The sequence below is a fragment of the Notolabrus celidotus genome, chromosome 11, assembly GCF_009762535.1.
Source record: "Notolabrus celidotus isolate fNotCel1 chromosome 11, fNotCel1.pri, whole genome shotgun sequence".
NCBI lineage: Eukaryota > Metazoa > Chordata > Actinopteri > Labriformes > Labridae > Notolabrus > Notolabrus celidotus.
The window spans coordinates 5,727,048-5,742,778 of record NC_048282.1 but is presented as its reverse complement, the minus strand read 5'-3'; the positions used below and the strand labels follow the sequence as shown (position 1 = coordinate 5,742,778).

The following is a 15,731-nucleotide window of genomic DNA, read 5'->3' as shown; positions in this document are numbered from 1 at the left end:
GCCTTCAACAAAAGGTGGAGACATGTTTGCTTTAGGGTCCCTAGATGGCAGCATTAACCTACTTTCTATAGATCTGATGTAACTCAAAAACATGATGAGCTAATGCTGCTTTGACTCACTGAGCTCTTACAATCATGTGGCCTGACGTTTGTGTTTCTGTGGGAGCTTTTTATCACGTTATCAATTTAATATGACTGAATACCTTACCTTTGAGGCTGTCAGACTTTGTACATGCATGGCATTGTGCTTCAGTATCCTATTGGCATAAGACGCTGACACAGACAATTCTGGGGTAGAGCTTTGGCTAATTATTTTTGAGGAATATAAAAGTTATCCATATAAAAGAGAACACCTTTTTCATTTAATTCTATCCCTTATCAGACTTAATTTGTACTCTTGAATAAGAGGATAGAAGTGAGATGAGAATGAGGGAAACCACAGACATGCAGCTCTTCCTTCATGTGTGTGTATTGAGTTATATTACAGAGAAATCTAATTCATATTTCATTCAAAAGACTCAGAAACCACTCATTGTGCTCCATGAATGGTTCTTTTGTTGGGGTACTCACCAAATGCAGAGAGAGCAGCAACCGAGTACTTCTATGAAGCCCCAGTGGCCTAATGGATAAGGCACTGGCCTCCTAAGCCAGGGATTGTGGGTTCGAGTCCCATCTGGGGTGCTTTGCAGCAGAGTGGCGCAGCGGAAGCGTGCTGGGCCCATAACCCAGAGGTCGATGGATCGAAACCATCCTCTGCTAATATTGTTTTCATCTGCTTCCTCCCAGACCAATCAAGTCTACAGTACAGCAGAATTACAAGTGGAAAGGTCAGATCAGTCCAAAACCTCTGCCACCTCCAGAGAACAAGGGCTCACACGGAGCTCCCTGGAGCAAGGTGTGTTGTTGTTTCACGACCAGAGGGAACCACTTGCGGTGTATTTTTTTAACTAAACATTACTTAACTAATCAATTATGAATTATATTTTTAACATGCCTACTATTGTATAGCCTACATGTAATGATCTTTTACTGCAGTGCCACCATATTAACTGTACAAGAGCAATATAATCATGTTTATCTCACGGAGCAAGTACACATATGTAACAGTGACTATCTTAAGCAGCCATGACGGCACGCTAAAGACAGCAGCACAGCTATATACAGGGTCTCCCAACGCTAGCTTACACATTGGTCTTAATCAGTCAGGAACTCTTTGAACAGTTACCTGGAACAAAATGTATTTTACTTTCACACCCTGAACCCATCACAGAACAAAAGATCAACTATTTCTAACATTTGATCACAAGTTTACAGTTTTTTGTGCACACTAACTAACTTGAATAGTGGAAGTAGTGATCATATAAGAATGAGGGAAACCACACACCTGTTGTTCTCTGTTCTGTACTTAGAAGGGTTGGGTACCCTTTCAATTGTATTGAGCCTGATTCTGACTCCACTTCCACATACTGATTCTGGTTCGTACTGATGCTTGATTCAATTTGCAGAACATTTTGAGGGTAAAAAAAAATTCACATCAAGAAATACCCTGCCTTCAAGAGAAAAAGGTACATACATCATAGTCATCATAAACTCTTACAGTTTCAGATTATTCAGAGAACATATTATACTCTCTATACTATACTCTAAAACTGAATGCATTCAGATATGTCTTTTTTTTTTGCTTGAGATGCAAAAGAAAGAAGGGGTTCTACATTCATATGTTATGGTCTTGCTGTAAACTTTAACCCCTTCTGGGAGAAAATATGTTCTATTATATCAATGATCTTAAAAATCAATCTGTCCCCCTCTCCATCTCTACTTAGGAACTTTACCTTGGTGGACTGTTATCAAAGGGAATTCTGTAATCTTGCTTTTATTACTGCGAAAAATGTATTGCTATAATTTGGAAGGACCCCTCCCCCTCTTCACTGTCTCAGTGGAGGGCAGGATTATCAAGTTATATCCCATTCGACTACTTTTATTACAAAATAAGAGAAAAGCTGGACATATATTACAAAATATGGACACCTTACATACATTTTATGGAAAACAACTTATGATGTTTATGAGGTCATTTACTATCTGTGATAAATGTATGATCAAATAAACGTTATGGTAAGTGTTGTGCCTGGAGAGTTAATCATACACTTGACAATATTAAATCTTTGCATCTATTGTTTGGATCTTTTTTTAAGTTTTGCTTCCCTGTAGCTGTAGCTGTATGCCTAACTTTTGTTTTGTGAATCTTGTCTGTTTAAGGACATTACATTTTACACCATCTGCTGGTTCAAATACTGTACAGCAGGGGTGTCAAACTCATTTCAGTTCAGGGGCCACATACAGCCCGAGTTAATCTGAATTGGGCCGGACTAGCAAAATCATAACATAATAACCTATGAATAACAACAGCTATAGATTTTTACCTTTGTTTTAGTGCAAAATAGTACAAGTACATTCTGTAAATGTTCACATTTAATGAACAATCTTTCTACAAAAATAGCTGTTTTATTTTTCGCCATGATGAGTCTCATAGTGGGGCCGAATATTTAACTCTTTAAGCGCTGAAACCTGCTGCGAACACACAAAACACAGGTTTACCATTCACCTGACACAAAGTGTAATGTTTACTGCAAAATAATATATATTATAGTAATGAAGACGGTAAAGTTGACTATTCTGGACCCCTCAGCTCCAGCAGGAACAGTTTGCTTGCTGGACAGTGTTGTATGCAGGGGTGTAGAGCTAGTGTTAGTAGTTAGTGGATCATCTTATAGTGCTCTAAAAAGTCTGCAAACTGCAAGCAATCTATTTTCTCACTTTGAGAAAAAAAGTCCTGGAAAAAAAGAGCCGCTCAGGTGTGCCCCATCAGCACTATGATTTTATGCGACCCCTAGAGGAAAATTTTGAAATAGTAGTTACTTTTATTGAAAAGTTGCAGTTAATGTCTTCTCTGTCATTTTTTCACTTTGCAAAGTCATTCCATGGGCCGGATTGGAACCTCTGGCGGGCCGGTTTTGCGGACCACTCTGCACTTTATGCTGGTGTATTGGCTGCATCAGTGTGAAGGATGCAGGTTAGGATTAATACAAATACATAAAATAATAACCATGATGAAGCCATATCACACATGAGGGGTCCATGTTGAACTGAGTATCACCAGATCGCAGAATAAATTTTCACTCTTCAGAGCAGAGTCTGGAAGAGGGCCCCTCAGGAGTCTAGACCCAACTGAGAGTGAACATTTTGTAAATTCAGGGGGTTGAGAGAATTAGGATTTCAAAATATCCTCATCAGATATTTAATGATCGTCTAAAGACGACATCTGGCTGAAAGTCTCCAGTTAACAGGGTCGTTGTTTAAACCAAAACACCGGTTGGTCTCTGCCACGGCTTTTAAAATTATTTTGAGTCGAGCTAGCTGAGTCTCTTCATGCTAACAGGCTAACTGTTGTGTTGCTCATTATGATACCTGCCTGTCCGTCTGCATCTATGGTGTCATCTATGATGAATGCCATTCTTCTTTGTTTTACTGCCCTCTACTGGTCTGGTGGTGTAGGGAAATTACTGTTTTTTCTGTATACGTCACTGGCCTGATTTGCACAATCTACCTGGGACTTCAGCCCGCTCTCGAAACACAGACAACAATGGGGGCACAGGAACCTTTTAGTTCCTTGGTCAAAATGCACCTTTTATGTCCCCGTGAGGGACTTTTTATTTGTGCTGACTTTGGCACCCTCTATGGACGAGGACATCTGTTCAGTATCAGTAGCGTGCAGCTTGTGTCCACATTTCCATCCAATCAACAGAAAAAGAACGTGTTGATCTGGTGACGGTGGTGTGACGTGGTTAAAGTTCCATTAATAACAAGTTGATTAAAAGTTGTTTCCATTTAATCAAGTGTGAGGCTCATCATCTTCCAACAGTTGCAGGGTTTATTCTTTAAGTTAAGCAACAATAACAGATTGATTTTATCTGTGACTTTGATTCAGTCACTGAGACCTCTGCTTGTATTGCCACCTTCCACTGAGTATTGCCACACTCCTAACAGCCAACCTGACAGAATGTCAGCTACGTTGCCATCGGGCTATATTAGGAGATCTACTACACCAGATGACATACAGCTCTACTATAACACTGGCTGTTGACAAAACACAACACAGCGTATCCAGCAACTTGGACGTCCTGTGAGGATTACTGCCACTGTGCCTTGCCACGACACATTTCCAACACTCTGCTCCCCGTGGAATCTCGGAGGAATCTGTGTGCCACCCTATTACCCTGTGATAGGAATAACTGGAAAGGGATAGCTGTAGCTCAGCCTCATTCCACACAATTATCTCAATTAACACCAGTCACAGAGCCTGCTGCAGGCCGGAGAGAGAAGCACGGTGTCTGTGCTGTTTTGGATTCATCAGATGGAAAACAAGTTGACAGGAGGAGGATGAAATGAGGAAAGAGGAGCGACCACACGTTAGGCCATGACTTTTGTGTGACTCCTTTGGTCAGCGGTCTTCATGCCATTGTTTGGTACTTGTCTTGGCAGGAACATGAGGCGTCATAAAACAAGCATCCTGGACATAACTGTAACACACCACCAGGAGCTAGCCAACAAGTCATCATATCGTTCTCCCCTCGGCCACCTGCTCCACATCACAGCTCCATCTGTCATCTGTCCTGCTCAGAGTTTGGAGAGGTTTTCCCTATAAGTTCAGAGATTGGGGAAAACATACACAACAGACATCTACATTTCAGCCATCATCAGTTACATGGGAACATTGTAATGCTGAGTTTGCAACCCTTTATGACAAGGTTGCATCATAACTGGAAGGGTTTTGTGCTCAGGCTTGGGTTACACCAAATGCTAAGCTGTACTCTATCTGCAACCGCTCAAAAATTTTATTCAAGAATAATGAAGGTTAAGGAGATACCAGATGGCAACTGCATGCTCGATTTTTATTCATTCTAGGTGAGATTGATCAGAGTGACAAGAAAAACCAAATATTTTCATACATTTCTGAAAAACACATCAATGCAGGGGCAAGATCAAACACAGGCACTGCCATCTGATACTATCAATCAATCAATCAATCAATCAATCAATCAATCAATCAACCAATCAATCAATCAATCAATCAATCAACCAATCAATCAATCAATCAATCAATCAATCAATCAATCAATCAATCAATCAATCAATCAATCAATCAATCAATCAATCAATCTTTATATAGCGTAAAATCAAAACAAATGTTCTCCTCAGACTCTTTCCAAACAGAGCAGGTCTAGAACGTACTCTATGTTCTATTATTAACAAAGACCCAACATCAAGACAGGATAAGATCCAGTCCCATCTTACAGACAGGACTCAGTCTGATCTCATCTTAATCCACCATGAGCAGAGCACTTTGCAGCATTTAGCAAGTTACAGTGGCAAGGACAAACTTCCTTTAACAGGCAGAAACCTCCAGCAGGACCAGACTCATGTTAGACACACATCTGCTGAGACCAAGTTGGAGAGAGGGATAGAGGAGAATAAGAGAGAGAGAGAGAGCAATGATAGTGATGAAATGAGTAGTGACAGTAGTAGTAGTAATAGTAGCAGCTGGAGTCTGGCACATCCACAACAGCAGGACGTCTACAGCAGCGACTCAGAGGAACTTACGAGACAAGGGAGCTCAGGGACTCCAGAGAGGTCTATGGTTAGTAACTTTAATAGGACAGGTATAGGGTAACACTAGGTGACTCGTGATTCTCCGTACCCACAAAAATGAAAATATCACAATACAGAGATACTGTGATAATTGATAATTGATATATTGCAAAACAATAATATAATGATATATCATGAAGATCTTAAAATAGAGCCAGATTCATTTGATGGCCCACTTGTTGAAACTGTAAATACCTTGGCACAATTCTGGACTGCCAGCTTAGCTTCTCTGAAAATACTGAGCATATTTTAAATAAATGCTCTCAGTGATGAGGCTGCTTTTGAAAACAGCCAGCTACATACTACCTATGTACCTGTGGATCTGTTCTGCAGGATGCTGGGTCAGGCGTCGCTGGATTTCGGTTTTGGAAAGCAGAAGAACCAAGCTGATAGATAAACTGCTTCTTTAGCATCCACCTATGATTTAAAAAGTTAAGAAGTGGTTCATATGGAATTGAATAACTTTCACAGACATGAACAGTTACCTGTGAGATGAATATCGCCTCTGTAATTACTGGAAGTGACCAGATTAACTTGTGTTTATTTCCAATTACTTCCCTGTAAATGTAACAGGCTGTTAAACATTTGGTCCACACTCAAGCACAGTAGGTGGTGATAATGCATCTAAAAACTGAGCACCAACTACCTTAAACAGAAAAAGATGAAGCAGAATGTTAGCACTCTGCCTTGTGGGGAACAGTACGGGAGGGAGACTGGTCCGCTGCATACTGAGAAATGTTCCCGAATAAAGTACGACATCCAGGTAGTTTTGGAATACTGCAGATTTTGCTTGCTTGCATCCTACTTACTACATTTTAACCAAGTCATTACGTACTACTAGTACAGTAGGAGGTTTTGATAACAACCTTTATCTCCCAAGAAAACTCAGAGGCCTTGATGTCAATTGGCAAAATTCCCATCCTCTCTCCCGCCAGTTTGAGCCTCTGCACTCAAGGAGGCGTTATAGCATCCCTCTACAGCCAACTAAAGACCTGTTTAAGAAGTCATGCATCCCAGACACCATAAACATCCTCAACCTTACAAAATGACTGATGAGATCTACACCATATAATGAAATGTTCCTAATGTGTAAATCTGCTGCTCTAAGTCTGGTTTAATAACTATGTGAATGAAGATTTAAGACTTCTAAACGACACCTGTTAATGACACACAATTTGATTAACTGTCGTGGTATTTGCTCATAAGTTTAGTCCAAGTACTATTAAGGTAAGGGACACGAGCAGGTCCATCTCTATATGTTGGTGTGACAAGCTGATTCAGACATCAAAGCACTTCCTCATTTCAGTAATGTACAGTACGACACTAAACAGAAGTCCAAGAGTCCTGATTCTCTATAAATCACTCAGGAGAAGACAGGTCTTAAAAGTCAGACACGAGGAGTCTGGCAAACATGCAGAGCGCTCTATTTAAAGGGTTGCTGCAACTCATTCCTTGTCAAGATGTTACATACTTTGTCACTTGGGGCTTAAAACGATATGTTATCAGAACACAACATAATCCATAGGTATAAGAAAGTCACACTTGTTTGGTATCGACTGAGAAGTGATATAATAATGTTTTGAACCATGCATGTCGTCGCCTTTGTTAAAATATTCAGAGACCTGACATAAAATCCACCTTGGAGGACACTTGGCAACAGCGGCACAGGGAACCTTCCTTTCAACAGGTAGAAACCTTGAGCAGGACTAAACGGTGAGCCGCCATCTGCCGAACCAATAACCAGCCAATCATTGCTCTCTATAAGTCGTTAAAGAATACAAGAGGAAACTTTGCCCACTTGTTTTAAAATGTCTCTGATAAACTGAAACACATCGAAGCGTTTCACGGTCGTAACAGAGTGAAGAGCTCCTTTAGCGGAGCGCTCTTACCATAGAGCGGCATGTCAATCTGAAACCATATCTTAGCAGCCTGTCTTCACCCACTCTGTCAACACTACCTCTGCTGTAGACCTCATTCCTTCACTCCGTCCACTTACTAACCTTTCTATATTAAGACCCTCTGACCCCCACTCCTTGTCTGACAAGCAGAGTGCTATATGTACACATTTCACCACAGGTATTCTGTAGTAGATTACACATGCACTACTTAGTTATCTCTTATTACTGTTTATTATGACTTCACTTCATGCACACATGCGTCTGTGCATGTGCTTTATGTTGTGTTTGAAAGAGATTTAAAGACACTTTCACAGGGTTCTGGTGTTGCATGTCGTTTTATCTCCTACAACCTGCTGACGGCTTGTGAACATGCCACGATTTATCAAGAGACAGGTTTAAATGCTACACCTCCTCCATGATTATCAGTCTTCATGCTAATTTTGTAGCACTTGATGGTAAAGATCTTTCTCCAATGAAACCTGTTTTTGCATGCCAAATGATTTTATGAAGTTGTTGGGTCTTCAGAGTAGCTGTTTCTTCATCTGCTTGCTCTCCCACCCAAGATGTGCAACTTGGTGTTCTCTAAATCCTAGCTTCCAAGCTCTGCCCTCCATTGTATCTCAATCTGTCTGGAGGAGACAAGCACATTTCACCTCTGCCTATTGACACTGTGGCATAAATGCTACTTTCGATCGTAGGCTGGTCATGAGAGTGGGGACAAAATGACAGTCATCGGGAACATATGTGAGAGCAGCCTGAGGAGCTACTGAAATGTAATGTTGGTATAAATGTTGTTGCATAAGCCCCGTTCACAACGTCAAACATTACCTTCAGTTTATTGTGGATTACAGCAAATAAGCAGGCTGAGGGTTTGAATTTAAGAAGTTAGTGGGACAAAGTGCAGTGAAGGAGTGGTTATGCGATCCCCTTCAGTTTCACATCAGAGTCTTGCTCACAATGTTGGGGTTCCAATTCACATAACCACCTAATCACTTTATATTTTATATATTTTTATATAGAAACACAGAACACAGGAGAGGCAGGCAATGATCCAACAAGGGACAGGGGAAACAGAGGAACTAAATACACAGAGTAATCAACACAGGTGTGAACACAGGACACAGGTAATCAGGTTCATCAAAAAAGAGGGACACACACACAAGGACAGGAAGTAAAACTAAACTGGAAACACAGGGATCAAGAACTACAAAATAAAACAGCAGAATAAGACACACAAGAAAATTCAACAAGAGCCATGGATCACTAAACACACAAGGATAACTAATACGGAATAAACACAGGGAGGAACCAAGGCATGAAACACTAGGACAAAACTACACTAAACATCAACTCATGACATGATGACTGTAAAGGAAAACTGGAAGCTTTAAACACAAGGTCTTATCTGCACGTTACCTCTCTAGATGGCTATGTTGTCATTTTAAATGTCTCTTGATTTCCCTTATATAAAATTAATTTGCCAAAAATTAGTGCCATAAAAAAATGTTGGCGGTTAGGCTGGTAAAGTCTTTTTTTCTGACATATTTTACTTTATTCTGACTTCAAAGTCCGAATTATAAGAGAAAAAATAAGAATAAATAAATAAAAAAATGTTGTCTTGGCCTAGCCTCCAAAAAACTCATTTGAGTGGCCCTGATTCTCATCTGTGTTTCTTGTATTTATTGATTGAAACCACTCTGATGGAGGCCAATGGTGTAGAAAGCTCTAGGGAAATCTAAAGAGACCAGACCTTGGATTAAGAAATATTTTATGTCTGTCTGTATTAATTTTGCATCTAAATAAATGCTCATAGAGTTTTATAATCTGTTAACATTGACAATAACTAACTAATCAGTGATAATGGGTTCTTAATAACAAAAATTGACCCACACTGAAGGCCGGGTCTGAGAATGATCACTTTGGCAGGTGTTGTAATGCTGAACCTTCAGAACTTAAAAGCAGCAGCTGAAGAATGAAGTTTGGTATTTTAAAGTTTTGTTTATGTTCTGTATAAAGTTGTGTCTGGATGTTGTGAGTGCCTTGTGCATATTTTTGTGTGTCTGTGTGTGCGTGTGTGTGTGTGTTTGTGTGTGCGCGTGCTGGCTTGTGTTTGTGTGTGTGGTTTAAGACGGACCGTCCGTCACCGAGAGTTGGACGGTAAAGATGCAGTTTCTCACGTTCAAGAACTCAATACCCAGAATCATTAGTGTTGATTAATAAATCTGTCCTTCCACAGCAGGTGCTTACACTAAGTTTAATGTGTGGCGTGTGACCCGGCCACATATATGAGGTAAGATTATATTTATAAATGTGATGGTTCAACACTAAAAACCTTTGCAAGGTTAAGACCTCTGGTGACCCTTTCCTTTGCACTGATGCTTTTACCTGGTCGCCATTCTACTTTCTTTGAGTTCTTCTGGGCCTAAGAGAAGAGAGAGAATATGGTTCTGCAGGTTGATAGTGGAGATAAATTAGATCCTGGCTGCCTGATGGATTTGGGAAATGTCTTAAGCAAGTTTTCTTGCTGTTACCTCCATGATGCATAGAGAACAAGGTACACTTCATTGACAATCCCACTATTGAAGCTGGTCTCATGGGACCTGATCTGGACTCTATTTGTTGGTCAGTCAGACATCTCTACAAGAATCTTCCCAAAGCTGGTAACCATTAGAAAACTGCATGAATCTCCTAAAATTCATGACTACAAATGAAAGTTTCCTTGTTTGATCAGGTCTGAGAGAATGCATGAAATCCTCCCCACACTGTGCACGGACATGAAAAAAGGGTCTGTGAACCAGCCAAATGACTGAAACATCATATGCTGGCAATTATTGCATGGAGAGCGTGAAGTCACAATCTCCCATTAATAGCCTGGCTGGTGTTCAGAACAGCTGTCAGATATGGTCTTTGATAAGGGCAACACTTTGGGAAGTGTTGACATGTTAATGTGTTTTCACACAGGGCTAAAATTCTCATTCTTAACGTTCAGGTCTTAAAGGAAAGGTCAAACGTTCACCAGTGTCTTTGTTCAAATCTGTGGTGTAAGAATACAGTTTGTAAAAGAAATCACCTTGAAAAATGCTTAAAGCAAATACTTTTGAATCATTCAGTGTTATCGATAACTGATCTATTAAAGCTGATTCATCAATATAATTGTTGACATTAACAGTGTTTATTAGGAGTGTTCCAATGTGAATCCTGACAAACCGAGCATTCTGAAGTAAGGAGACACTCAGAAAACAGCCAATAATTCATTTAACCAACTAGCGAGGTTGACAGTGTTTAACACATTAGTCGACTAACCTTGCACATCCCTGGTATTTTTTTTATGTCTTGTGAAATGACTGCCTTAAACATAATAAATCAAACATACCCTGTGAAAATAAAAACAGATGTGCAGAGTTCCTCAGCCACTCTGAGGATTTTAGTGTTTTGCAGCTTTTTTTTTCAGTTTACGATGTTGTTGTTTTTAGTGTACCTTGTTAAAGTAATTGCTCTTCCAGTAAGAAACATTGTGCTTGTGAGTTGTGCTCTGGTTCTCTGTGTGTTTGTAACTTTGTGTTTTTCATTGCAGACTGTCTTGGCCAGGTCTTCCTTGAATAAGAGATCATTGATCTCAATGGGACCAACCTGGTTAAAGCTGCTGTGAGGAACTTTTGTTTTGTATCAATTCTGGCGCCCCCCTTGTGGACAAAGTGATACCTCTTATCTCTTGTCCTTTACATGCAAAAGTAATGTTTTCAACAAAAGCCTCATCCTGTTGTTTTCAACAGTCAACTTTATCAGGGAATGTGATTATTTTCCATGAAAACAGTCAAATAAAGGCTGTTTCTGAAGCAAGATGTCCATCATCTGGTCTGACACCTACCCATTTGCGTGTATAAAAACACGTGCAAACTTGATAGCGCGCGCAAAGCTGACGTACTAACCGGGAGCACCGAGGATTGCGTCTATCAAATGAGCAAAATAGCACTCGCAAATCATTTAGTGTGTTTGCCTTCATGAATATGCAGAATACATGTAGATCATCAGAACGCGCAAAATACTGGGAGGAGGAGATGCAAATGTAATCATTTAGCACACGCAGTGTGATCTATCAAACCTGAAGCAGATAGCGCGCGCTGTATTTGCGTCTATATTTAGCACGTTTGAAAGGCAGGTGCAAACTGGCACAGCGTTACGCACACATGGCTGCGGTCACTGTAACGCTCATCATAACATCGCTTTACAACATGCCCGCAAAAGCTGGGCTTACAAGCATTACTAAATGTTTTAGTCAATCAAACCAAGATAACAAAATAATAATAATAAAACAACACAAATTCAAAGCAGTTCAGCACCACGGATAGCGACCGCATCATTCTGACACCCACTTTAACTTTTTCAACTAATGAGAGCACAGTAGGTCACTGTATCAGCAGCTATAAAGTTTATTAAAATTGGCACAGCGGCCCACATCTTCACATACAAACAAAAAATCAATATGAAGTACTCGGCCTACTCACCACTGTTTGGACGAGCCTTAAGCTCCGCGGACTTGTCCACGATGCACTGTATGTCCATTTTCTTTGATCTGTCATTCTCAATAAATAACATGACATGTCCACTCAGTCTATTCTGTCCCATCATGCTCATCAAGGGGTTTTTAGTTAGTTTTAACGTGAATGAGCGCTCACTGAGCTGCGCCAGGCAGCTCTGCGTAACTCCTCATCTCGTGCTTGTAGCAGTGTGTTGGGGCGAATTGACTCAAACATGTTCCCAGTTCCATTTAAGCTGGTGAATCTTTGGGACAGTTGCTGGATGATGATATCAGGCATTGAAAACGTTCACCCGAAAGTTGCTCTCTGGGACAGTGAGGCAACTGTGTTCATCCAAGTGACGCCTAACTTTTCTAGAGCAAGAGTGGCAGACTAAGCCTCATCAAATCACTCTCTAAACTCCATCAAAACACTGATTGCGTTTTGGAGTAGAGTAGATGCGTTTATTTCATTGGCAGATCTTCTGTTTTTTCTCACATCATTCACCTTTTCACAGATGGCCTCCCAAATCGCGTTTCTAACACTGAGATGTCTCTGCTGGAGTTCACCAATGTGTTTATTTCCCTCCTCCACTAAAACCTCCAACTCCATAACTTCAAACTTCATTTATCGCTTAAGACCACTCTGTTCTCTCAAACTCTCCATGGTGACAGCCGATAGCACACGCAAAATCCTCATTAAAATAGGGCGGTCCGCACCACTTTTGCACTCGTTATCATTTGCGCACGCAGTCTTAGTAGATCACCCGCAACACGCCCAGAAATAGCACGTGCAAAATTATTATTTGCACACGCAAATTATCGCTCGTTATTTGGGATCTTAGTAGATCAGGCCCTAAGAGTTTAAGATACCTCCTGGGACTGAGCTCCCCAACATTTAAGCAATCTCAAGAAATTGGGACATCTAGTCACTGTAACCACACCTGGAAAACTCTTAAAAAGGAAACCTGAATTCCATCACTACAATTCAGTGGAAGATTGCAAAGGTACTGTCACATGCATTGAAATAACCTTGTTGAAGCAGGTAATTGAATTGCTGTGTTGAGTCAGAGTCACAGTTACAGTTTGGGGCTTCATATTCTTTGCTGATGATGCTCTCTTTGTTGATCTGTTTGTATTGCTCATATTCTTGTTGGAGATTGAAAGCAGGCACACATTAAATCTCCATGTTAGTCTTTTTTTACATGGTTAATAAGAAACAGGTAATTGATATACAGCATAATGTCCTTCCTACTTTTGAGATAGCTAGCGTTTCCCCCTTTAAAGTGTTTCCACTTTGCTTCAAGACTTTAAATAAATTCTCGCCATGATTTATTCTATTCCATTTGGGATGCACAAAGCTGACACTGATTCAAAACTTCTGGTCTGATTCTGTAGGGTGGCCTTATTTACAGAAGTGTCCGAGTGCTTCTCCAAGACATCGGTTTTTCTAATTCCCTCAGATTACTGTCACCTCGATGAACTCAGACACACTGTGACTTCATTGGGGACACAGTCTGCTCAGTTTGTCAGCAGGAAACAGATCATCTTCTAGAAAAACTGACCTCATCACACTCAATGAACTTTCCACGATGTGGAGGTGTGATCAATCATCAGTTGGAGTTAACATTTCCTCCACTTTGCTTTGGAATTGATACCCGTGGCTTCATTTTCCTCTGCATATCATAACAGGACAATCTGTATTCCTCTATAACATTAATCATTGAACGTAACCACACTCCTCTCACTGATATCCCTGAGCTGACAGCTGGACCTGCACGTGGCGTCTTTTTCAAATTGATCTCAATATGTTTGGCAAATGAGCGGAGAGAGTTCAGGAGTTGTTTGTCAGATCCATGTAATTCCATTCCCACGAGACCGCGAGGGCTTCAGCCATATCGCGATGGGACGGGAAGTTGGGTTATGGATTCTGTCTGGCGCCTTCAAGACTACTCTGCGCCCTCCTGGGATGTAAAAGATCCTAAATATGCAATGACCCCATGTCTGTGGTGACAACGTAACATGATGATCACAAACTTCAAAACACGCTCCACAACATTACTTTAATCAGCGATGGCAGCCTTCGACAGCTTGACGGAGCACTGCGGAGGGTCTCTGAGGAGTGAGGGGACTGCTGTAGAGAAAAACAGGATGGTTTAAGAACGCATGCACAAAATAGATCTGCTATATATAGCTGCATTCATGATGAGTGGTAAACTCAGAGGGTGTTATTCTCTTAAAACTTCTTTAGTAATGAACCACAGTGGATCTATATAATCACACAAATCAGCCCTAACATTGTTGACAGGTGATGTAAATAATATTGATTGTCTTGTTACAGGTGCACCTGTAAGAGGGTGGGATGTGTAAGGAAGCAGGTGAACATTTTTTGTTGATGTGTTAAAAGCAGAAAAAAAGGGCAAGCATGAGGATGTGGAAGGAGAAGTGGAAGTCTGTGGAAGACCTGTTTGTTCGAGCATCCTCTTGTGGATGTGTTCTTTCACGCTTGTTTTCTGCCCGCATGGGAGTAAATGGAAAGTGACCAAGCAGCAACCTCCGACAGTGAGAATGAAAGATACGAAAGTGTTAAAAACTGCAGTTCCTCGTTTGTCCGCTTGAGGCTGGCTGTGGAAGTACCTGTATCCACATACACTCCAATTGAAAAAAGACGATCTTTACAGCATAAATAAACATGTGAGTCTGGTTTAAAAAAACGAGTGTAGTCTGGATAGCTCATGTCTCTATCGGCACACACTGTACAGCCCACCTCTTTACCTCACACTAGCTTGACAGAAGTTAGGTTGAGTTCAGCATTTCCAATATGGCTGCCGCTGATAATTGGCTTCAAAACAATGCTTAAAGGTGACATATCATGCAAAATTGACTTTTTAATGGTTCTCTACCTGAAATATCAGAATCAGAATCAGAATCAGAATCAGCTTTATTCGCCAAGTATGCTTGAACACACAAGGAATTTGACTTTGGTAAACTGTGCTCTCTTTGTACAAGGCATAAGAATAGGAATAAGAATAAGAACTACAATAAAAAATAAAATGAAAATATAATAACAATAACCTTAGCTATAAATACAAAGAAACAACAAATAGCTTGACTAATATGTACAGGCTAAAATAATATGATAAAGTGCAGTGGTGAGTTGCAGAGGTAGTTTTACATTATAAAATAGAAGTTAAATAATACAAAAAATAGAAATATGGAATTCTGCTTGAGAATTGTTGCATTGTGTATCTACATGTATATTTACAGAGAGTATTTATCTGACAGGTATGACACTGTTATGGTTTAGTGTTCATCAGAGTGACAGCCTGGGGGAAGAAACTGTTCTTATGGCGGGTTGTTTTGGCGCACAGTGATCTGTAGCGCCTGCCGGAGGGGAGGAGTTTGAAGAATTTGTGTCCAGGGTGTGAGGGGTCAGCGGTAATGCTCCCTGCCCGTTTCCTGGCCCGGGACCGGTACAAGTCCTGGATGGGGGGCAGGTCGACACCGATGATTTTCTCTGCAGTCCTTATAGTCCGCTGCAGTCTGTGTTTGTCTAGTTTGGTTGCAGAGCCAAACCAGACAGTGATGGAGGTACACAGAACAGACTGG

At 40.7% G+C, this 15,731-nt stretch overlaps 2 non-coding genes across 2 annotated transcripts; both read left to right on the top strand.

Annotated features, from left to right (window-relative positions):
- The first annotated feature begins 607 nt into the window (after window positions 1-607).
- On the top strand, window positions 608-680 carry trnar-ccu. Its single transcript has one exon. It is a non-coding gene; the product is annotated as a tRNA-Arg (tRNA).
- Window positions 681-686: 6 nt separating this feature from the next.
- Window positions 687-758, top strand: trnam-cau. Its single transcript has one exon. It is a non-coding gene; the product is annotated as a tRNA-Met (tRNA).
- Window positions 759-15,731: the final 14,973 nt, after the last annotated feature.